We start from the raw sequence: 24,350 nt of genomic DNA, 5'->3' as shown, positions 1-24,350 counted from the left end.
ATTGTTTTTAGATAAAAAATAAATACGGTATCCTGTCACTCTACGATTTTTTAAATGGAGAGGTACCGAAATACTGCACAACTCTTGTTTTTGTACTAAGATATCAAACTAGGTGGTACCACAAAGAAAAGAACCAACTTGAAAAATAAAAGCCTAAGTGTCATGTTATATTTTTGGAAGAAATGCGAAAATCGTTAAGTTTTATATAAACTTTCTTGCTCTAAAATTAAAAAATTATTAATTGTTATCTTAAACACTAGTTATTAAATCAGGCAGATGACAATCTATTAAAAAAAAGCAGTAATTGCTCATTTAATTGGTCAAAGAAAAGAAAACACCTTGCCTAGTGATAAAAATATGTACTACAGTTGACCAAAACAACGAAGAGATAAGCAGATATCTTTTTCTGTTGCCTGAAAAATATTTATATATTATACACAACTTAATTTTTATGTAAGTTATACAATTATAAAAGAGTTAAACTCCGGATGGCTTCCCAAAAAAGAACGAAACTGGCCGAGTTAGTCAGAGGCAGGAACGAGGAACTGAGCAGTTAGACCGAGGAAGGAGACCGGGGTGGGAACGAGACCGGCCAAAGTGAACTGTAAACGACCATTCCCGCGAAAGAGACCGACCGCGACTGCCGTGAACTGAGAACAATCGTAGGACCAATGGAGGTATGATGTCGAACCAGGAAGGAGGCGCTCGTGGCTGCGCAAAGCATGTAATCGGAACCGCATTGTCTCCCTAGCACGTAGGCAGATGCAGCAGTCTTCTTCCGAGACATTTTGAAAGCGGGGGACAACACAAAGATCCAATGAATACACTAAAGAGATAGATACCCACCTCTCACAATATTGGGCGTTTTATATGTATCCCTTCCGGCAATGCACTTTCTGCAAAAGGCATTGTGCGTTGGCCATCGAGTTCGTGGAAGGCAAGTGGAATAAGGAGAAACATGACGGTCGTGAAAGCTGCAACTTGGGAGTTCTGAAAAAGACAGCTAAGAAATGGCGGTCACTGACTGCTGTCCAAAATTTTTTCGAGAGATGACCCTGTATTGGTAGTTAAAAACACGAGGCTCTGGCGTATGCCTGCTTCCCTGTGATTCTCGGAATGGTGCAAACAGGACAGCGAACGATTAAGGGACGATTTTTATGCTGTGCACAGAGGAGGAATTTAACAACGTGTAAGAATTACACTATTGGATAGCGCCAAGCTAACTTTGTGCTCATCGGTTGGCGATGTTTGGAAAATTTGTGGTAAGGTTTTATGGGAGCAAACTACTTAGGTCATCGGTCCCTAAGCCTACACACTACTGAAGCTAACTTAAACTAATTTATGGAGAAAACACACACCCATGCCCGAGGGAGGACTCGAACCCCCGACGGGAGGAGCCGCACGGACCGTGGCAAGGCGCCCAAGACCGCGCGGCTACCCCGCACGGGTTGGCGATGTTGTTTCGACGACGACTCAGAGCAAAAATGGCTCTGAGCACTATGCGACTTAACTTATGAGGTCATCGGTCTCCTAGAACTTAGAACTAATTAAACCTAACTAACCTAAAGGCATCACACACATCCGTGCCCGAGGCAGGATTCGAACCTGCGACCGTAGCGCGACTCAGAGCAGAGCAAGCTGGGAGACTGATGCTTTTCATTGTCATGAAAGAACTCAGCCGAGTAGCAGGCAATCATTTTCGTATCAGCATCCTGACAGCAGATTTCATTGTGGTAGGAAACTTCATCCCAACGGCGCTCTGGTAACAGACGCCTTTGCGCAGACGTCCTTAGTGGCAGACTTACACACAGACAGAGTGAGTTCATTTGTAGAGCAAACTGGGGCGAAACATCCATCTGCAACACTCAGTATACTCGTCTACATGGAGATAAGTGAGAATATCTAGAAGCATTGGCTGGTTAGGGCTGAACTAAGTTAAATGTTTCACCCGCTTCATTAAAATTCATATGGCCTTTCACGGAAATTGGAAATTTGTGGTAAGTTCCTATGGGACCCAATTCGGAACCACGCTACTGCAGGTTCGAATCCTGCCTCGGGCATGGATGTGTGTGTTGTCCTTAGGTTAGTTAGGTTTAAGTAGTTCTAAGTCTAGGGGACTGATGACTTCAGATGCTAAGTCCCATAGTGCTTACAGCCATTTGAACCATTTTTCCTATGGGACCAAACTGCTGGGGTCATCGGTAGCTAGGCTTACACACTACTTAAACTAACTCATGCTAAGGACAATACACAGCCATGTTCGAGGGAGGGATCGAACCTCCGACGGGGGGAGCAGCGCGAACCGTGGCAAGGCGGCTAAGACCATGCGACTGGCTTTTCATGACTAAGCGGACAGGCACGGTTGCATGTGATCTCATTTTATATTTCTGTCACAACAATCCAACATTGGTTTCATTTCGCGGCTATCTTGCGCGGTATTAGTACTTCAGGAAGTTGATTTTCATTGAACCCGTTTTCTTCTTAAATTGTCTTTTTCATGCCTTTCTTTGCCCTTGATAATTATTTTCATGTCTCACTTCGATGTTTTGTTGTGTGCTCCCTTAGAAATCTTGCAATGTCCTTTATCGGTTTGTGCAAACTAAGAATCGTTAAAAGTATTGGAATTTATCTGGACCAAGCTTTTGATTTGTAATTAGTAACTACCTTTCACGCAGTTGGCAACGGCCTTACCACAGTGGATACACCGGTTCCCATCAGATCACCGAAGTTTAGCGCTTTCGGGCGTGGCCGGCACTAGGATGGGTGACCATCTGGGCCGTCATGCGCAGTTGCCATATTTCTGGGTGCACTCATCCTCGTGATGCCAATTGAGGAGCTACTCGACCGATAAGTAGCGGCTACGGTCAAAGAAAACCGTCATAACGACTGGGAGAGCAGTGTGCTGACCAGACGCTCCTCCTATCCTCATCCTCAGTTGAGGAGGGCACAAACCGGTATTTCGCAATGATCACTTAACACACACGTTCGTCTACGTCGTGACTTAGCAGATGATGTTCTTCCACTTTCCCTCTATACGGCATAAATCTTTGATACGGTGCCTCTTGAAACACTTTGGGTATCTTGGTTACGAAAGCACCCACCTTACGAATACCAACAATTTGACCACGTTCGAAGCATTCACTTACCTCCTGCATAATGCAGTCGCAACTACACAGAACACTGTCCCAGTCACGACTGGCACTTGTAATGTGTTGAGCAAAGGGCACAGGCTCCATTCGTGGTCAAATACAACAGCGTAACATGCAGGCTTGGATATCATCTGCATTTATGATCAAGCGTCCATTCCTCGCCGTATTTCCACATTTTTGTGCTACCCCTGTAGTTTGCGTGTCACACGATAAATAATAAATAACGAATGGTGTCAGCTTTTCTATTTTTCTAACGGTAACGAAACCGAGAGCTAAACTCGATATGAAAGTCTTAGTCGTTACATACACAATCGCGTAACATAGACAGGTGGCTTATGGCTTTCGACTTCTAAACGTCATCTTAAGGCAGCTAGATAGTCAAGCATCGAAGACATGACGATATGCAGCACGAGATCAGACATGCCTACCTGAGCTGAGACGTTGCAGTTAGACTGTCTCAAGTCGAAATCCATCGTAATTATGTCTATATAACGTGTGAGTGAGACCGAAATAAACAAAGCTTTGATGAAACGCAAACGATGTAACTGTTGATAACACAAGTTCAGCTCTCGAAACAGAAGTTGAATAGATAAACATAACATGTGACTATACATACGGTTACTTGAACTGATAAAAAGGTCTCAGACCCCACTGAAAACCCCGTCTAGACGCTGCAAGTGAATCAATTCCACTCTTAGCCATAACATACCGTGGATTCAGCACAGATACGAGGGCGTGGTGGAAAGTAATGATTCCGAAATTTCTTTATGTGAAAACTCTTACAGCTTTTTAAACAAAAGAAATGTCATTAACATTCTACATCTTTATTCTTCATGACTTAATATTTATTTCTCAACATAGTCACCCTGGCGACGAACACGTTTAACCCAACGAGAAAGCTGTGGCCGAGCGGTTCTAGGTGCTTCAGTCCGGAACCGCACCGCTGCTCCGGTTGCAGGTTCGAATCCTGCCTCGGGCATGGCTGTGTGTGAAGTCCTTAGGTTATAGGTTTAAGTAGTTCTAAGTCTAGGGGACTGATGACCTCAGATGTTAGAGCCTACGAGAAACTAGTTTGTTGATACCGTCACTGTAGAATGTTTGACGTTGTTGACCGAGTCACAACCTCACCTCTGATTGTACCGCCTCATCACTACCAAAGTGAAGTCCTCGAAGTTGTTTCTTAAGTTTTGAAACCGGATGGGGCGAAGTCGGGGCTGTGTGAGGATGATCTATGACAGTGAACCCAAGTCGTCGGATTGCAGCGGATGTGGCAGCGCTCGTGTGTTGTATGGCAATGTCGAGCTGAAGGAGTGGGCGCTCCTTGTTGCACGAACGTTGCGAACTCGAAACTTGGTTACAATACTCTACCCCTCACGCACCGACATAGTTACGTTACACATCGCCATGTTACACGGTACAATTCGGAGCCCTCTACTGGCAGAGGGCTGCAAATATGTAGATATGAAGAATAAAGATGCAGAATGTTAATGACGTATGTTTTATTTAAAGAGCTGTAAGAGTTTTCACACCAGAATTCGAAGACATTACTTTTCAGCATGCTCTCGTATGTGCCACTCAAGTTATACATTAATGATTCAGCGGATAGTATTAATTGCAATCTCAGTTTATTTCGCAGATTATGAAGTTATCATGAGAAAATTATATTCTATAAAAATTGCAGTAATACACTACTGGCCATTAAAATTGCTACACCACGAAGATGACGTGCTACAGACGCGAAATTTAACCAGCAGGAAGAAGATGCTGTGATATGCAAATGATTAGCTTTTCAGAGCATTCACACAAGGTTGGCGCCGATGGCGACACCTACAACGTGCTGACACGAGGAAAGTTTCCAACCGTTTCCTCATACACAAACAGCAGGTGACCGGCGTTGCCTGGTGAAACGTTGTTGTGATGCCTCGTGTAAGGAGGAGAAATGAGTACCATCACGTTTCCGACTTTGATAAATGTCCGATTGTAGCCTATCGCGATTGCGGTTTATCGTATCGCGACATTGCTGCTCGCGTTGGTCGAGATCCAATGACTGTTAGCAGAATATGGAATCGGTGGGTTCAGGAGGATAATATGGAACGCCGTGCTGGATCCCAACGGCCGCGTATCACTACCAGTCGAGATGACAGGTATCTTATCCGCATGGCTGTAACGGATCGTGCAGCCACGTCTCGATCCCTGAGTCAACAGATGAGGACGTTCGCAAGACAAAAACCATCTGCACGAACACTTCGACGACGTTTGCAGCAGCATGGACTACCAGCTCGGATACCATGGCTGCGGTTACCCTTGACGCCGCATCACAGATAGGATGTGTACTCAACGACGAATCTGGGTGCACGAATGGCAAAATGTCATTTTTTCGGATGAATCCAGGTTCTGTTTACAGCATCATGACGGTCGCATCCGCGTTTGGCGACTTCGCGGTGAACGCACATTGGAAGCGTGTATTCGTCATCGCCATACTGGCGTATCACCCGGCGTGATGGTATGGGGTGCCATTGGTTACAAGTCTCGGTCACCTCTTGTTCGCATTGATGGCACTTTGAACAGTGGACGTTACATTTCAGATGTGTTACGACCCGTGGCTCTACGCTTCATTCGATCCCTGCGAAACCCTACATTTGAGCAGGATAATGCACGACTGCATGTTGCAGGTCCTGTACGGGCCTTTCTGGATACAGAAAAAGTTCGACTGCTGCCCTGGCCAGCACATTCTCCAGATCTCTCTCCAACTGAAAACGTCTGGTCAATGGTGGCCGAGCGACTGGCTCGTCACAATGCGCCAGTCACTACTCTTAATGAACTGTGGTATCGTATTGAAGCTGCAAGGGCAGCTGTACCTGTACACGCCATCCAAGCTCTGTTTGACTTAATGCCCAGGCGTATCAAGGCCGTTATTACGGCCAGAGGTGGTTGTTCCAGGTACTGATTTCTCAGGATCTATGCACCCAAAATGCGTGAAAATGTTATCACATGTCAGTTCTAGTATAATATATTTGTCCAATGAATACCCGTTTATCATCTGCATTTCTTCTTGGTGTAGCATTTTTAATGGCCAGTAGTGTATATTCTGGGTCGCTGCATGACAGAAACTGGGCGGGTCACCATGTAGCGGGTGGAAACCAAGATCGATGGACATAAATGTAGTAGGGAGCGAACATTCCAACTACAAGTAACGGGACCTCCAAGCAAAACCTGGCAAGGTGCTCGTACTATGGGACAATGAAGAGTAGTGCAATTCTTGAAACGTGCAAACGTGGCGGTCTTTGTCTTCAGTATCAGCTACAGTTAGCATTTCATACGAATATTTGAAAATATGTTTATAGATAAGTGGAACGACTACATAAGCAGAATGGTACATAAAGAAAAGAGCAGACAGTGGTTATTGGTAGGCTATTGCAGTTTGTGCACAAAAGAGATTGCATACAAACCATTAGTATGACCTATACATGAATATGGGACCCGTACCAGTTCTGATTATTAACGGACATTGAGCGTATACAAAGAAGAGAGATCGAGTGATGACAGGCGGGTATAATGGCGAGACAGTAAAACAGAAATGTTACAGATTGCTAACTGACCGGCTCTCGATGAAACACGATATAAAAAGTAAGCAAATAACTGGTCGCCCAGAGGTTTACAAGGATTCACTCTTCCCATGCGCAATCCGTGAATGGGACGCTAAGAAACCTTAATACATGGTGCCCTCCGCCACACACTTCATAAATTTTGCTGAATAATGATGTGTATGTATTTTTTCGAACTATCAGTTTAATAAGTCACAGCTGCAAAATACTAACGCGAATTCTTTACAGACGAATGGAAAAACTGGTAGAAGCCGACCTCTGGGAAGATCAGTTTGGATTCCGTAGAAATGTTGGAACACGTGAGGCAATACTGACCTTACGACTTATCTTAGAAGAAAGATTAAGAAAAGGCAAACCTACGTTTCTAGCATTTGTAGACTTAGAGAAAGCTATTGACAATGTTAATTGGAATACTCTCTTTCAAATTCTGAAGGTGGCAGGGGTAAAATACAGGGAGCGAAAGGCTATTTACAGTTTGTACAGAAACCAGATGGCAGTTATAAGAGTCGAGGGGCATGAAAGGGAAGCAGTGGTTGGGAAAGGAGTAAGACAGGGTTGTAGCCTCTCCCCGATGTTATTCAATCTGTATATTGAGCAAGCAGTAAAGGAAACAAAAGAAAAATTCGGAGTAGGTATTAAAATTCATGGAGAAGAAGTAAAAACTTTGAGGTTCGCCGATGACATTGTAATTCTGTCAGAGACAGCAAAGGACTTGGAAGAGCAATTGAACGGAATGGACAGTGTCTTGAAAGGAGGATATAAGATGAACATCAACAAAAGCAAAACGAGGATAATGGAATGTAGTCAAATTAAGTCGGGTGATGCTGAGGGAATTAGATTAGGAAATGAGACACTTAAAGTAGTAAAGGAGTTTTGCTATTTGGGGAGTAAAATAACCGATGATGGTCGAAGTAGAGGGGATATAAAATGTAGACTGGCAATTGCAAGGAAAGCGTTTCTCAAGAAGAGGAATTTGTTAACATTGAGTATAGATTTAAGTGTCAGGAAGTCATTTCTGAAAGTATTTGTATGGAGTGTAGCCATGTATGGAAGTGAAACATGGACGATAACTAGTTTGGACAAGAAGAGAATAGAAGCTTTCGAAATGTGGTGCTACAGAAGAATGCTGAAGACAAAGTGGGTAGATCACGTAACTAATGAGGAAGTATTGAATAGGATTGGGGAGAAGAGAAGTTTGTGGCACAACTTGACTAGAAGAAGGGATCGGTTGGTAGGACATGTTTTGAGGCTCAAGGGATCACCAATTTTGTATTGGAGGGCAGTGTGGAGGGTAAAAATCGTAGAGGGAAACCAAGAGATGAATACACTAAGCAGATTCAGAAGGATGTAGGTTGCAGTACATACTGGGAGATGAAGAAGCTTGCACAGGATAGAGTAGCATGGAGAGCTGCATCAAACCAGTCTCAGGACTGAAGACCACAACAACAACAACATGTATTTTTTATTTTTTTATTTTGCATCCCTCAGCGAAGTGTAGCTGTTTTTCGGGACTGTGATTCCCGTAATTTGAAGCATCTACATTGTAACTAAATATTGTCACAACTTTTGTGGCAGCCAGGTATACTCGTTAATTATTTGTAATTTTTTGTTTTATGCTATCAGTCACATTTTAAGCTCATCACCAGGTTTTTATGCACACAGATGTTACTTAAAGATAAAATATCTTAGAATAATTTGACTTATAACTGTTTCGTTTACTGTTCTGCTGCTGGAATATTTGGGAGACGGGAGGGCTGTGGGTGGCCAGAAAGCGATGATCAGTGTTGTCCTTTGCTGGCATGGAGTCGTGCCTCCTTGTTATGATTGCCATCACAGCTTGTGCAGGATTCAGATCTTTTTGCATCAGTTGTTATGGTTTGAGAACCGTATGATACTCTTTTTACTTACCGGTTGTTCACTTACGATTTTTGACACCCAAAGCTTCATCTGCATCGTTGGTACACTTGCGGACCTGTTGTTTAACATTACAGAACTGCACTGCTTAATCTAATACTGTTTTTTGACATCGTTCGCTGTGGAGAACTTTCTCCTTAGATGTAAACAGTATAATTTTAAATAGAATATGTTGGCCTTGTAGCGTGTGGATGACTGTCGATAGTCGTTTCCAGCGATATTCGCGATACTGACAATCTGGTAGTCGTTTCTTTCACGCTGGCGCATCTGAAATCTGTTGAATGAGGACTAGTTTAAGGCAAAACATGCTTGAAGCGCGTTGCACTATGTCAAGTTAAACATAAAATAAATACATGTGACTGGTAGTGGAAAAATACAAATAATCATTCCACACAGTCACGGTTCGTAAACGTAGCCAGTACCGCTACAATGAATCACATACTCTCGGGCTATGTCGAACAGTAGCTCTTCTCAGAATACACCGAATAGAATCGTGAGGTGTAATAACTATTCCGTGCGATGTCATAAGAACAATGACGAATGTATAGTAAAAGCCAGAAAAGAATTTTCGAGCATCGCGATGCGGTGGGCGTGCAGCGCCGGGGTTGTCTGCAGGGCAGCCGGCTATTTATATTTTGTGCTGAGGCAGGGCGATGGCGATGCCAGCGGGGGCAGTCTTGTCACGAGGGATCCTCGACGCCCACGGCTCTCCACTTCGCGGGGCCTCGGCATAAGTCATCGCCAGTCGGTTGCCAGGGAGCAGTGACGCCTGCAAGACGGCCCAAACCATCATATGCTCGGGAAATAGCAACAATTTTATGTCAAGTGAACTGCGAGGAGAAACAAAAACTTTGAGTTTTTTCCAATGTCATTGCAGTTCTGTCAGAGCTCTTGGTAGAACTGCTAAACTGAATAGATACTGCCTTGAAAAAAATATTGTAAGATTAACATCAACAAAAGCAAAGCAAGGCTAAAAAACTGTAGTCGATTTCAATCAGGCGATGCTGACGATGGTATATTAGGAAATGATAAAATAAAAGTAGTAGATGAGTTTTGCTACCTGGGCAGCAAAATAAGTGATGACGGTCGAAGTAGAGAGCGTATAAAATGTAGCAAGAAAAAAATTTCTGAAAAAGAGAAATTTGTTAATATCTAATACAAATTTAAGTGTTAGGAAGTCTTTACTGAAGGTATTTGTCCGGGGTACAGAAGTTAAACGTGGACGGTAAGCAGTTCCAACAAGAAGGGAACGGAAGCTTTTGAAATGTGATGCTACAAAAGAATCTGAAGATTATATGGGTAGATCGAATAACTAATGAGAAGATATTGACTCTAACTGGAGAAAAACGAAATTTGTCGCGCAGTTTGACTAAAGGAAGGGATCGATTCTTAGGATCCATCATGAGGCATCAAAGAAGCAGAGGAGAAATGGTCCTATCGGAGCACAAAAAATATAAATATGCTCCTGTTTCAAAACTTCTGACAGAAACGTCAAGTGATAGAAGCAGTTTTCCGCTGATTCCCTTCTTTTTCCTGCTACAATATGGCATGTCACTCATATGAAAAGAACTTAATGCTTCAGCATAATTTTGATAATTTACTTATGTGAAAATGATATAATGCAAAACTAATTTTACACTAAAGACCGGATTTTACGTGCAGAAAAATTTCGCACGTGCTTCAATACTACAACATAGGCTGCCTAAAATCCTTCTAATGATAACGGAGACACTTTGCAGCATATTTCCCCGTACTACGTCACTTTATAAACTACGTTCTCGCCTCACGCCGGATTTTACGTGCGCGTTTTACGTGTTCAAGTAGGGTAATTTTGAAGCTATGTACCTCGGAAAGGAATTAAGATATAACGAAAATTTTCAGGGTTATTCGAGATGTAGATCTTGGGAATATATCGTAAAAATTTCAGCCATTTGCTGTGCATATCCGTTTTGGAATCCGTGGCTCGGTTTTGAAACTCAAAAACCATGTTTTTGGGGTGTTTTTTGATAACGAATAAATATTTTTGAAAACGGAAAGATGTCAGTTTGAGATAAATGCCTAGAGGGTATACTGTTAAAATCTAAGTAGTTTGCTGCTGTTAGTTATTGGGATATCCGCTGCGGACGGCAAAAATACAGTGAAAAACGCTTTTTTCGGATTGACTCAGGAACCACCTATGAACTAAATGATGCCTCCATAAGCCCCTTAGATCACATCTAATGCAAAACGAACGAACCGATTTGCTCAGTTTGCTTAAGTTGGAGGAATTTTCAAACTTGGAGCCTATACTGTAGGACAGTTATAGTACGACGATTGTTCTGTTGGATATACAAGTGGTCCCTTGGCCAAGAGTTATCCAAAACGCTTGACTCGACCGTCCAGTCACCAATACAACACTAGGTATGAGTTCCGGGAAAACTCCGCTTTTATGCGGGGTGTTGTGGAACATATTGGTAGCGTCTCCAGTCACATGCGTACCGATAATCAGTAAGAAAGTGCAGCGGGCAAAAATTGTTGTGGACGTTCTAGGAATGAATAAAGTGAGCAGGTTCAAATGGTATTGTTATTCAGTAGTGAAGAGGCTTGCACAGGGTAGAGTAGCATGGGGAGCTGCATCAAACCAGCCTTCGGACTGAAAATCACAAGCAGCTGCAGCAGCAAGTCGTATACTCCTAGCTCACTCATTTGTTACATAGTTTAATTCTTAATTTCTTTGCGTGTTTTTGGTACTTGCATTGTTTAATTCATAAATTTCGGGCGTATTATAGTATTTGAGAGTTGTAGCATCGCGTTTTAGTACCTGAATAGTGTAAATTCGCGTAGTCTCCTTCCGCCGCCGAGCAGTGTGTCAGCAGTGCACAAGTGGCAGCATTACTGCATTTACTAGGCAATTTCGTATTTTAATAACTGTTTAAATTTTGTGTCGATTTGTTTGCGCTCTCTGTAGATTACTTCAGACGTTCTTTGCACAACAGTTTTTAGCATGGATAGGGACTGCAACTGCTGTGTTCGGATGCAGGCTGAGTTGGCATCCCTTCGCTCCCAGCTTCAGGCAGTGTTGGCTTCGGTCACACAGCTTGAGGCTGTTGCCAATGGGCATCACTGTGGGGGTCCGGATGGGGGTTTGTCGGGGACGGCCAGCTCGTCCCACGCATCCCCCGATCGGGCTACGGCTGTGGTTGCCCGAGATACTGCCCGCATTGAGGCTGATCCCTCACCTGTGGTAGAGTGGGAGGTCGTCTCAAGGTGTGGCAGGGGGCGAAAGACATTCCAGAGGGCTGAACGGAAGGCCTCTCCAGTTTGTCTGACGAACCAGTTTCAGGCTCTGTCTCAGGCTGATACTGATCTTCGGCCTGACACGGCTGCTTATCCTGTTGCAGAGGTTGCCCCTCAGTCTGCAAGATCCGGGCAGTCGCAGAGGGTGGGCTTACTGGTAGTTGGGAGCTCCAACGTCAGGCGCGTAATGGGGCCCCTTAGGGATATGGCAGCAAGGGAGGGGAAGAAAACCAAAGTGCACTCCGTGTGCATAACGGGGGGAGTCATTCCAGATGTGGAAAGGGTCCTTCCGGATGCCATGAAGGGTACAGGGTGCACCCATCTGCAGGTGGTCGCTCATGTCGGCACCAATGATGTGTGTCGCTATGGATCGGAGGAAATCCTCTCTGGCTTCCGGCGGCTATCTGATTTGGTGAAGACTGCCAGTCTCGCTAGCGGGATGAAAGCAGAGCTCACCATCTGCAGCATCGTCGACAGGACTGACTGCGGACCTTTAGTACAGAGCCGAGTGGAGGGTCTGAATCAGAGGCTGAGACGGTTCTGCGACCGTGTGGGCTGCAGATTCCTCGACTTGCGCCATAGGGTGGTGGGGTTTCGGGTTCCGCTGGATAGGTCAGGAGTCCACTACACGCAACAAGCGGCTACACGGGTAGCAGAGGTTGTGTGGCGTGGGCTGGGCGTTTTTTTAGGTTAGATGGCCTTGGGCAAGTACAGAAAGGGCAACAGCCTCAACGGGTGCGGGGCAAAGTCAGGACATGCGGGGACCAAGCAGCAATCGGTATTGTAATTGTAAACTGTCGAAGCTGCGTTGGTAAAGTACCGGAACTTCAAGCGCTGATAGAAAGCACCGAAGCTGAAATCGTTATAGGTACAGAAAGCTGGCTGAAGCCAGAGATAAATTCTGCCGAAATTTTTACAAACGTACAGACGGTGTTTAGAAAGGATAGATTGCATGCAACCGGTGGTGGAGTGTTCGTCGCTGTTAGTAGTAGTTTATCCTGTAGTGAAGTAGAAGTGGATAGTTCCTGTGAATTATTATGGGTGGAGGTTACACTCAACAACCGAGCTAGGTTAATAATTGGCTCCTTTTACCGACCCCCCGACTCAGCAGCATTAGTGGCAGAACAACTGAGAGAAAATTTGAAATACATTTCACATAAATTTTCTCAGCATGTTATAGTCTTAGGTGGAGATTTCAATTTACCAGATATAGACTGGGACACTCAGATGTTTAGGACGGGTGGTAGGGACAGAGCATCGAGTGACATTATACTGAGTGCACTATCCGAAAATTACTTCGAGCAATTAAACAGAGAACCGACTCGTGGAGATAACATCTTGGACCTACTGATAACAAACAGACCCGAACTTTTCGACTCTGTAAGTGCAGAACTGGGAATAAGTGATCATAAGGCCGTTGCAGCATCCTTGAATATGGAAGTTAATAGGAATATAAAAAAAGGGAGGAAGGTTTATCTGTTTAGCAAGAGTAATAGAAGGCAGATTTCAGACTACCTAACAGATCAAAACGAAAATTTCTGTTCCGACACTGACAATGTTGAGTGTTTATGGAAAAAGTTCAAGGCAATCGTAAAATGCGTTTTAGACAGGTACGTGCCGAGTAAAACTGTGAGGGACGGGAAAAACCCACCGTGGTACAACAACAAAGTTAGGAAACTACTGCGAAAGCAAAGAGAGCTTCACTCCAAGTTTAAACGCAGCCAAAACCTCTCAGACAAACAGAAGCTAAACGATGTCAAAGTTAGCGTAAGGAGGGCTATGCGTGAAGCGTTCAGTGAATTCGAAAGTAAAATACTAGGTACCGACTTGACAGAAAATCCTAGGAAGTTCTGGTCTTACGTTAAATCAGTAAGTGGCTCGAAACATCATGTCCAGACACTCCGGGATGATGATGGCATTGAAACAGAGGATGACAAGCGTAAAGCTGAAATACTAAACACCTTTTTCCAAAGCTGTTTCACAGAGGAAGACCGTCCGCCGCTCGTGGTCTCGCGGTAGCGTTCTCGCTTCCCGAGCACGGGGTCCCGGGTTCGATTCCCGGCGGGGTCAGGGATTTTCACCTGCCTCGAGATGACTGGGTGTTTGTGTTGTCCTCATCATTTCATCATCATCCAGGAAAGTGGCGAAATTGGACTGAGCAAAGATTGGGTAATTGTACGGGCGCTGATAACCACGCAGTTGAGCGCCCCACAAACCAAACATCATCACAGAGGAAGACCGCACTGCGGTTCCTTCTCTAAATCCTCGCACAAACGAAAAAATGGCTGACATCGAAATAAGTGTCCAAGGAATAGAAAAGCAACTGGAATCACTCAACAGAGGAAAGTCCACTGGACCTTACGGGATACCAATTCGATTCTACACAGAGTACGCGAAAGAACTTGCCCCCCTTCTAACAGCCGTGTACCGCAAGTCTCTAGAGGAACGGAAGGTTCCAAATGATTGGAAAAGAGCACAGGTAGTCCCAGTCTTCAAGAAGGGTCGTCGAGCAGATGCGCAAAACTGTAGACCTATATCTCTGACGTCGGTCTGTTGTAGAATTTTAGAACATGTTTTTTGCTCGAATATCATGTCGTTTTTGGAAACTCAGAATCTACTATGTAGGAATCAACATGGATTCCGGAAACAGCGATCGTGTGAGACCCAACTCGCTTTATTTGTACATGAGACCCAGAAAATATTAGATACAGGCTCCCAGGTAGATGCTATTTTCCTTGACTTCCGGAAGGCATTCGATACAGTTCCGCACTGTCGCCTGATAAACAAAGTAAGAGCCTACGGAATATCAGACCAGCTGTGTGGCTGGATTGAAGAGTTCTTAGCAAACAGAACACAGCATGTTGTTATCAACGGAGAGACGTCTACAGACGTTAAAGTAACCTCTGGCGTGCCACAGGGGAGTGTTATGGGACCATTGCTTTTCACAATATATATAAATGACCTAGTAGATAGTGTCGGAAGTTCCATGCGGCTTTTCGCGGATGATGCTGTAGTATACAGAGAAGTTGCAGCATTAGAAAATTGTAGCGAAATGCAGGAAGATCTGCAGCGGATAGGCACTTGGTGCAGGGAGTGGCAACTGACCCTTAACATAGACAAATGTAATGTATTGCGAATACATAGAAAGAAGGATCCTTTATTGTATGATTATATGATAGCGGAACAAACACTGGTAGCAGTTACTTCTGTAAAATATCTGGGAGTATGCGTGCGGAACGATTTGAAGTGGAATGATCATATAAAACTAATTGTTGGTAAGGCGGGTACCAGGTTGAGATTCATTGGAAGAGTCCTTAGAAAATGTAGTCCATCAACAAAGGAGGTGGCTTACAAAACACTCGTTCGACCTATACTTGAGTATTGCTCATCAGTGTGGGATCCGTACCAGATCGGGTTGACGGAGGAGATAGAGAAGATTCAAAGAAGAGCGGCGCGTTTCGTCACAGGGTTATTTGGTAACCGTGATAGCGTTACGGAGATGTTTAACAAACTCAAGTGGCAGACTCTGCAAGAGAGGCGCTCTGCATCGCGGTGTAGCTTGCTCGCCAGGTTTCGAGAGGGTGCGTTTCTGGATGAGGTATCGAATATATTGCTTCCCCCTACTTATATCTCCCGAGGAGATCACGAATGTAAAATTAGAGAGATTAGAACGCGCACAGAGGCTTTCAGACAGTCGTTCTTCCCGCGAACCATACGCGACTGGAACAGGAAAGGGAGGTAATGACAGTGGCACGTAAAGTGCCCTCCACCACACACCGTTGGGTGGCTTGCGGAGTATAAATGTAGATGTAGATGTAGAACATCAGAATTAGATTCGTTGAAATGAAATAAGTAGATAATGGGAATGAAATTACGAGGAGATGTAGTGACATGAAATATCAGCGAATAGCGGACAGAAATGCTGAATTCGCATGGTAATAAGTATGTTGTGACTAACGAAAGTTGCTGTCAGTCCGGTATTCAAACTCGGATTTTATGTTTTTCAAGAGCAGTCGACTAAATTGTTAGGCTGTCTGAGCAGGCTGACTATACCTTTATTGTCACTGATGTTTCCGAATATTACAGCCTGAGACTTTCTAACGGGTTCTGTAAGAATAGCAGCACTGAGAGATGGAATCGCAGGATTATGGTTTACCATGACACGTAATACTATGTATCGATAGAATTATATTTGCTGATAAGCGGAAAGCAGCAAATTCTGGTACTTGTCCTGATCTGGCACAAATTTTCGTTACTCAGATCATTATCATTACCCTTCGTGTTCAAACTGCCTTACAGGTTACGCTGATATAATTTCATATCACTGTATCTTCATTGATTCTACATCTACATCCATACTCCGCAAGCCACCTGACGGTGTGTGGCGGAGGGTACCATGAGCACCTCTATCGGTTCTCCCTTCTACTCCAGCCTCGTATTGTTCGTGGAAAGAAAGATTGTCGGTATGTCTCTGTGTGGGCTCTAATCTCTCTGATTTTATACTCATGGTCTCTTCGCGAGATATACGTAGGAGGGAGCAATATACTGCTTGACTCCTCGGTGAAGGTATGTTCTCGAAATTTCAACAAAAGCCCGTACCGAGCTACTGAGCGTCTCTCATGCAGTCTTCCATTGGAGTTTATCTATCATCTCAGTAACGCTTTCGCGATTACTAAGTGATCCTGTAACGAAGCGCGCTGCTCTCCGTTGGATCTTCTCTATCTCTTCTATCAACCCTATCTGGTACGGGTCCCACACCGGTGAGCAGTATTCAAGCAGTGGGCGAACAAGTGTACTGTCACCTACTTCCTTTGTTTTCGGATTGCATTTCCTTAGGAATCTTCTAATGAATCTCAGTCTGGCATCTCCTTTACCGAAGATTAATTTTATATGGTCATTCCATTTTAAATCACTCCTAATGCCTACTCCCAGGTAATTTATGGAATTAACTGCTTCCAGTTGCTGACCTGCTATATTGTAGCTAAATGATAAAGGATCATCCCCATCATCTATTCATTTCAGCGAATCTAATTTAGTTGACCTATAATATTACTTGCAACATAGTAGGCGAAGTTCTCCACATTATGTTTCATCGTAAAAAGAGCGTTTCAGGATGAAACGCTACATCATGTGTAGACAGCAATAGCCAGTTGCTTTACTGACGTAGAACAAAGTTAGCTGAATTTATCTACCGTTACTTGCTAATGTTTCAGTACGAGTTTGTACACACCTGTGATATTGTCACGTCACCTTCACATCTAATTGCCGCAACAATGTTCTCCGTCTTCTTTCCAAGATCGTTCATAATTCGCCTTGTTTATTCTCCACTAAAACCGAGATGAGCACGGAGATTATTACGCTCCGGCTGTCAAATATGTGTGATTTTTGAACCCAATATTTTATTTTATAGATTCACGTTTTCTCCATCCCGTTTTCACCTGCACTAATCTTATGTTTCAGCCTTGCCCTGGTCTGTTATCCGTTATGAGGAAAGCGGGATTTTATGAAACAAAATGTCAAGATTGTGAGATGAAATATGTGGGTCAGACAGGAAAGAACTTTATACTATGGTTTAAAGAACATAATAATAAGGATAATTGTTTGTTGCCAGTAGTAAAGCACCTTAAGAATGAGCTGCATTCGTTAGGAAATATCACGGAGGCTTGAATATATTACATTTGGAAGAAAAAGGTTGACTGTTGTAAAATTTGGAGGAAACAGGGCTACTTTGCACTTTAAGAGGGGGGCGTGTCAACATATCAAACGAAAATTAGGCATTTCTTGGCCTATTTCAGCAATATTCTCGTGAAAAGTATCCACTAGCCTGACCTCATTACTAGTTACTGTTTTAATGTTTCCTGCTGGTAATTATCAGTGGATGCCAAAAGTAGCAACGAAGGAGAAAGGCCGGCCGGAGTGGCCGAGAAGTTCTAGGTGCTACAGTCTGGAACCGTGCGAGCGCCACGGTCGCAGGTTCGAATCCTGCCTCGGGCATGGACGTGTGTGATATCCTTAGGTTAGTTAGGTTTAAGTAGTTCTAAGTTCTAGGGGACTGATGACCTCAGAAGTTAAGTCCCATAGTGCTCAGAGCCATTTGAACCATTTTTTGAAGGAGAAAGAAAGTGTTTATGTTTTGTTATGACCTGATTTTGGTGTCGATAGCAGAACTGTTCGTGGCTATGATGCATAGGTAATAAGAACGTACAATCTTTGGTAGGTGATTGGGAGCTGACTTTAGGCTACAGTCGTAGTTCAGCGAGAGTGTTATGAGCCACCGTGAGATGCACACGAAAGAGTCTTACTGTATATGTTTGATAGTTTATGTTTGCCGCTTGCTTATTATACTGCACTGCAAAACTTAAGAATTAGATAGGTAAAGAAACATAACGTATTTACAAGTCGGTAGCAAAGACTGAAAGTGGGGAAGAATGTTGCCAGAAGCTGCACAGTCGTCCACTGTTGCGCCAAATGAGGCTGGCTGTGCAACCTGAGGCAGTTGAAGGAGCGGAAAAAGACAGTATGTGTCAATCAGGGAGCATTTACGATGCACTCTGGTGGTATTCTGCATTACAACATTGCCCGCATACATCATCTGGATGACCTCACACGCGAAAGAAACATCGGGAAACTGGAAGTGCGACAAGTGTAGCCCAGGAGTTCGGTATTATTCACATGGGGAGCGTTCTGAACCAGAGGCACTGCTGCCCGAAGGAGAGGAGATGGTCGGTAACGGACAGCTACTGCAAAATTTGTGCTTAATAGGAGAACAGCTTGGACTCTCTGAAGTAGAAAAATATTACACGCAACTATTAATTCCTTTCAAAGGTAGTATTCTCACGCCCGTCTCCACATATTTCGTATTTTATTCTGCAGCACACGTTAAAAAAAATTCTGAAACAAATTTTCCAAAAGAAACTGTTAAAGAAAAATATTTAAGAGTAATCATGTTTTCGTTAGTAATGCACACATCTTCTGTAAGAGTGACGTGTTTTTATTTAGAACTACTGAGCCAAACATGATGTAAGTAAACAGATACTGAAAATTAGCTTTTCTTAAGAATGCATCTGGCAGCAGTTGGGTATTTTTCTGCTCTCCATAGATGACTTATAAAATAAATAGTTTCTCGGTTCCATCTTTTGCGAGAATTTTGTTGTATCTTGGTTGAGAGTCATACCTCTTTTTGCACACAATAACTTTATTCTTTATTTTTCAGTTCCACTTTCGTAACCAGGGTTATCCTTGCATTTAGCAGGGTCTTTGCCAAGGAAGTCACTTCTGGTAGTAAATATCCTACTGAAATTTTTTGTAACAGGAGTTACAAAAGATGAGAACTCGCTGTTTATAGAGTAATAAATGTCACATTGAAGGTAACTGTACATATGTGATTGATTTTTTACTTCTCCCTCCTCTTCACTTTTGTCTCCTCGCAGCGTAACTTCCACCGTATTTGTCTTAACTGCTGTTGGAACATCGTCATAAAATGAGGATGGAGTCACAATTTTAGGATCTAAGTACTAGAGATAGATAGAAATTTTTTCGTAGCAGCCTTATTGATTTCTAGTTCACTATTCCGATATTGTATTAGTTCACCCTTGAATATAATACCGTGATACGGTGCTTCAGTTGTTTCTGATGATAGATGTCGGGCAAGAATGTAGGAGGTATTTGGAAAGTAAGGTCCGATCGGTCCCACAATGGAAACCACAGTGAAAATCAAAATTATTTTATTTACATAAGTAAGCTACACCTCCCAGCTACTTCTCCACACAGACACCGCTCTGACTGAGACATTTATAGTAGTAATACATCAATTTTCTAGTACCCTCGTCACAGAAGCAGCCGCCTGTACTTCCTGCAAATTCTCTACGCTGATCTGCAGCTTGTTGTCTTTGCCAAAATGTTGTCTCCATAGCCAGCGGCTCGTGTGAAGAGAGATGAAACCCAGAGGGAGCCAAGTCCAGGCTTTAAGGTGGGTGATCAAACACCTCCCATCGAAAATGCTGCAGTAGTCTCCTCATAGTCCCCGCAATGGGCGGCCGTGGATTGTCATGAAAAAGGAAAGAAGGGATTAAGTTGTGTGGGCTGCATGAAGTCAGGTGAAATCTCTCATTCTTGGCGGGAAACATTTTTAGGCATCTTTACGTGCTCTCTGTACGCTCAGAATTTCACCAAAAGAGCGACGTGACGCGATCGATGGTCATGCTAGAGACACTGTCCAACACATCTGTGCAAAGCTTCATCGGATTTTCACTGTGGTTTCCATTACGCGATCGACAGGAGCTTACTTTCCGAACTGCCTTCGTACATTTGAGCAAGGAAAGTATCTATCGTGGTTAAAGAGTTTTACTCTCCACGATATAATTGAAATTGATCTTGAAAGAGATCTTGAATGTGGAACTGCCATTGTCTCCCACAAAACATAACTTACTACTGATGGTATACGGAACGATATTCTTATCGCCGGAATGCCGCCAGTTAATTCCAAATGCTCTCGGTAATAAACTCGCTGTTATTTCTACATGGAAGGGCTGTATTCAAGAAATCCGGGATCGTCAGTGACATAACTGCTACCAGTTATGTGAACCTTCTCGTCGAATGTCATCAATGTTTCCATAAACTATGTGAAAAGCGCCGTGTCTAGACCATAAATTACACTCTGTGGGAGGGTCAAGCTCCATAAATTTAAATGTGATGACACCAATAGGTCACAATTAAAGTATTTTTCTAGAAATACAGGCACTGTTTAGTACAACAGGATTGCTTGCTGCTGTATCAGAAAAAAATACGTCCGAACGGGCCTCGGAAGGCCCAACGGTGCCGACCGAACGCCGTGTCGTCTTCAGCCGATAGGAGTAACTGGATGTGAATATGGAGGGGGCCTGTGGTCAGCACAGCGCCCCCGGTCGTTGTTAGTTTCTGTGACCGGAGCCTCGACTTTCCAGTCAAGTAGCTCCTCAATTGGCTTCACAAGGACGGAGTGCGACCCGCTTGCCAACAGTGCTCGTTAGATACGAACGGTCACCTATCCCCGTACCAGCCAAGCCCGACAGCGCTGAACTTCGGTGATCTGACGGGAACTGGTGTTATCACTGCGGCAAAGTCGTCTGAGTTATAACTAAGAGTGTAAGTTGCATCGTCTATACCCCAGGCCTCCAGTGCTTGGTTAAAAGGCATAGCTTGCAGCTATCCTGAAGACGTGATTTTGGGAGCTCGCAGTACATCTACGTCTACATGATTACCCTGCAGTTCACAATCAGATGCGTGGTACAGAGTTCATTGAACTACTTTCAAGCTGTTTCTCTAACATCCCACTTTCGAAAAATGAGCGGGAAAAACGGACACTTACATCTTTTTGTGCGAGCTCTGATTTCTTCTATTTCATTATGATAATCATTCCTCCCTATGCAGATAGGCGCCAACAAAATATTTTCACGCTGTGAGGAGAAAGTTGGTGATTGAAATTTCTTGAGAAGGTCCTTTGTTGTAATGGTTGACACCCCAATTCACGTATCATATCCGTGGCACCCTCTCCCCTAGTTCACGAGCTGACCTTCTTTGAAATTTTTCGATGTTCTCCGTCATTTCTATCTGCTGCAGACCCATACCGCACAGCAATACTGCAGAAGAGGGCGAATAAGCGTAGTATAAGCAGTCTCTTTAGCAAAACTGTTGCATTTTCTAAGTGTTCGGCCAATAAATCGTAGTCTTTGGTTTGATTTCCCCAGAATATGTATGTGATATTTCCAGTTTAAGTTGTTCCGTAATTGTAATCCCTAAGTATTAAGTTGAGTTTACAGTATTTAGATTTGTGTATTTTATCCCGTAGCCGAAATTTAGCGGTTTCCTGTTAGTACTCATGTGGATGACTTAACACTTTTCATTATTTAGAATCAGTTACCACTTTTCACACCATACGGATATGTTGTCTAAATCCTTTTTAAATTGGTTTTGATCATCAGACAACTTTATAAGACGGCAAGTGACAGCATAATCTGCAAAAAATCGTTTATGTTAATCGGGAACAGCAGAGGGACTATAACACTTCCTTGGGAAACGCCGGAAATTACTTCTGTTTTCCTCGACGACTTTCCGTCAGCTACTACGTACTGTGATCTTTCTGGCATGAAATTACGAATCCCGTCGCACAGCTGAGACGATACTACCTAGGCACGCAAATTGATTAGAAATCGCTTGTGAGGAACGGTGTCAAAATTTTTTTGGAAATCTAAAAATATGGATTCAATTTGACATCCCCTGTTGACAGCACTCATTACTTCGTGAAAGTAAAGAACTAGTTGTATTTCACAAGAACGATATTGGTTGTCTGCCAATAAATCGTTTTCATCGAGGTAACTCATGGTATATGTTCCAAAATCCTAGTGCAAATCGAAGTTAGCGATATGGGTATGTAATTCAGCGGATTAATCATATTTCCCTTCTTGGGCATTGATGTGACTTGTGCAATTTTCCAGTCTTTAGGTACGGATCTCTCGACGAGCGATCGGTTGTATTTGAGTGTTAAGTATGGAGCTATCGTATCAGCATACTTTGAAAGGAACCAGACTAATATACAATCTGGTCCGGAAGCTTTATTAAACGATTCCAGCTGCTTCTCTATACCGAAGGTATCCATTTCTAAGTTACTCATGTTGCATTTGTTCTTGATCCTGATTTTTTTATTGCCTTGACAAGTTACTACTATTGCTTGTCTATCATGCTTAGCAACACGTGTGAATTCTGAGAGCAACTTCCCATCCCAGCTCAGTTCTAATCCTTGATAGCCATTAATGTCGATTTGGCGCCTTATTTCTCTGTGTAGCTTGTATCTATATTTTTTCTTCGTTTATTTTTTTTTAGGCTTTGTAAAGTTCGATTTATTACCTGGTGTTCAGTATCACATCTGAAAGCTTCTGCAGCAGCCATTCGTATGTAAACCTCATTTCTATCACTGATTTTGCGTCTATTATCAATCTCAGAGTTACCGGGAGTAAAAATATGCAAAGCAAACTGTAGTTGCTGCGGTTATTGCCGTTGCCGACCTCTTCTGAATGACATCAAACGAGATTTGATTGTCTTCAGCAGCATCACTGTTTTCAAAGGTTGATGCTGAATGATCTGATTTTGATACACCAAGTTGATGAGTGATAAACGTTGTTCCATTACCTCATGAATCTTCTCTCTTCAGTTGAATTTCATTGGAACTGGCTTGAGTGATCTATCATCCTTGAGCTTTGGTTTTCGATGCACACCAATCATGTATACTGGTCACCTATTTTGTCACTGAATCATTAGGAAATAGGATATTCTTCCTCTTTTTTTCTCAATGAACTGTGTCACAAATATCGTCTATCACTAGCACAAAAATATCTCCTTTTTCCGTTTGTCTTGTCCGAAACTCTAGTAAAATATTTCTGTAACGCTTTTCATTCATCAAAGAGTTTGAAAAATTTATCAAAGCTGTAGTCTGTTCCTCTAGTATGAAAGCGTATTTTTTTTACTAATAAATGGCAACTTTTCTGTTCACCCAATGAAATAACTCTTTTGCAGATCTAACAAAAAAGAAATGGAGTAAAATTCACTGAAAGATGATTTTTGTGCTGTTTTTGCGGCCGTTCGAATCGTGCGACGTCCGGGAACTTGCAGCACGGAATCGGCGCTACTATCGACATGAATGGAGTAAACTTTCGTCTACTGACTACCAGATTAAATCTCCACGCCTTCTATTATGTTTGCTGGTGATGCGCAGGAAGGAATATTGTCAGTAACCGACTATACACGTCTTAATTTCACTAATTTTTCCTTTGTGGTCACTACACAAAGTACATGTAGGAAGAAGCAATCTGTTACTCTACTCTTATTAGAAGGCGGGCTCTCGAGATATTGAGACTATGTCCGTGGTGCGTAACACATTTCTCGTAGAGTCTCCCAACGTATCGAAATATTTCAAGTACTTTCGCTTCGAGGAAAGTAAAAACTATTTTGCATTATTACCCGTGTTGCACGTGTTTTTAATTCAAGCATGTGGTAAGGAACGTGCACGTTGCAGGCGTTAATCTTGACGAGAATAGAAAAACGCCTAAGGAATGCACTCGACGCCAGTATAACATGCCGACGTGCTGTGTGTACCCATCATCTGGATACGTGCGGACAGCGCAAGAACACATCATTAATGGGACAAGTTCCGGGTGAGGTGAGTCTTATATGTAGTTTCCACTACTGCTATACATTATACAAACAGAACAGTGGCACTTTTATACTTGGCAGTAGTAAAATTATAGTTTTTCAGAACTCTTGAAGCCTTTACCTATAAATCCACACGCTTGATGTAATTGATTTGACAACGAAATCTACAAGCGTTCTGCTACAGAAAGTACAATATTTTTGTCAGTTGGGAATGTTGTACATG

General features: G+C 43.1%; 1 protein-coding gene and 1 pseudogene across 3 annotated transcripts in view; one reads left to right on the top strand and one right to left on the bottom strand.

The window, feature by feature from the left end:
- LOC126184933 (glycine receptor subunit alpha-2) overlaps positions 1 to 24,350 on the bottom strand; it is a 476,927-nt gene that overhangs the window by 214,722 nt on the left and 237,855 nt on the right. The gene's annotated exons all lie outside the window — the stretch shown is intronic.
- LOC126185902 (5S ribosomal RNA) lies at positions 2,678 to 2,795 on the top strand (annotated as a pseudogene).

Source organism: Schistocerca cancellata, chromosome 4, assembly GCF_023864275.1.
Source record: "Schistocerca cancellata isolate TAMUIC-IGC-003103 chromosome 4, iqSchCanc2.1, whole genome shotgun sequence".
Classification (NCBI taxonomy): domain Eukaryota; kingdom Metazoa; phylum Arthropoda; class Insecta; order Orthoptera; family Acrididae; genus Schistocerca; species Schistocerca cancellata.
This window is presented reverse-complemented; position numbering and strand designations above follow the sequence as displayed.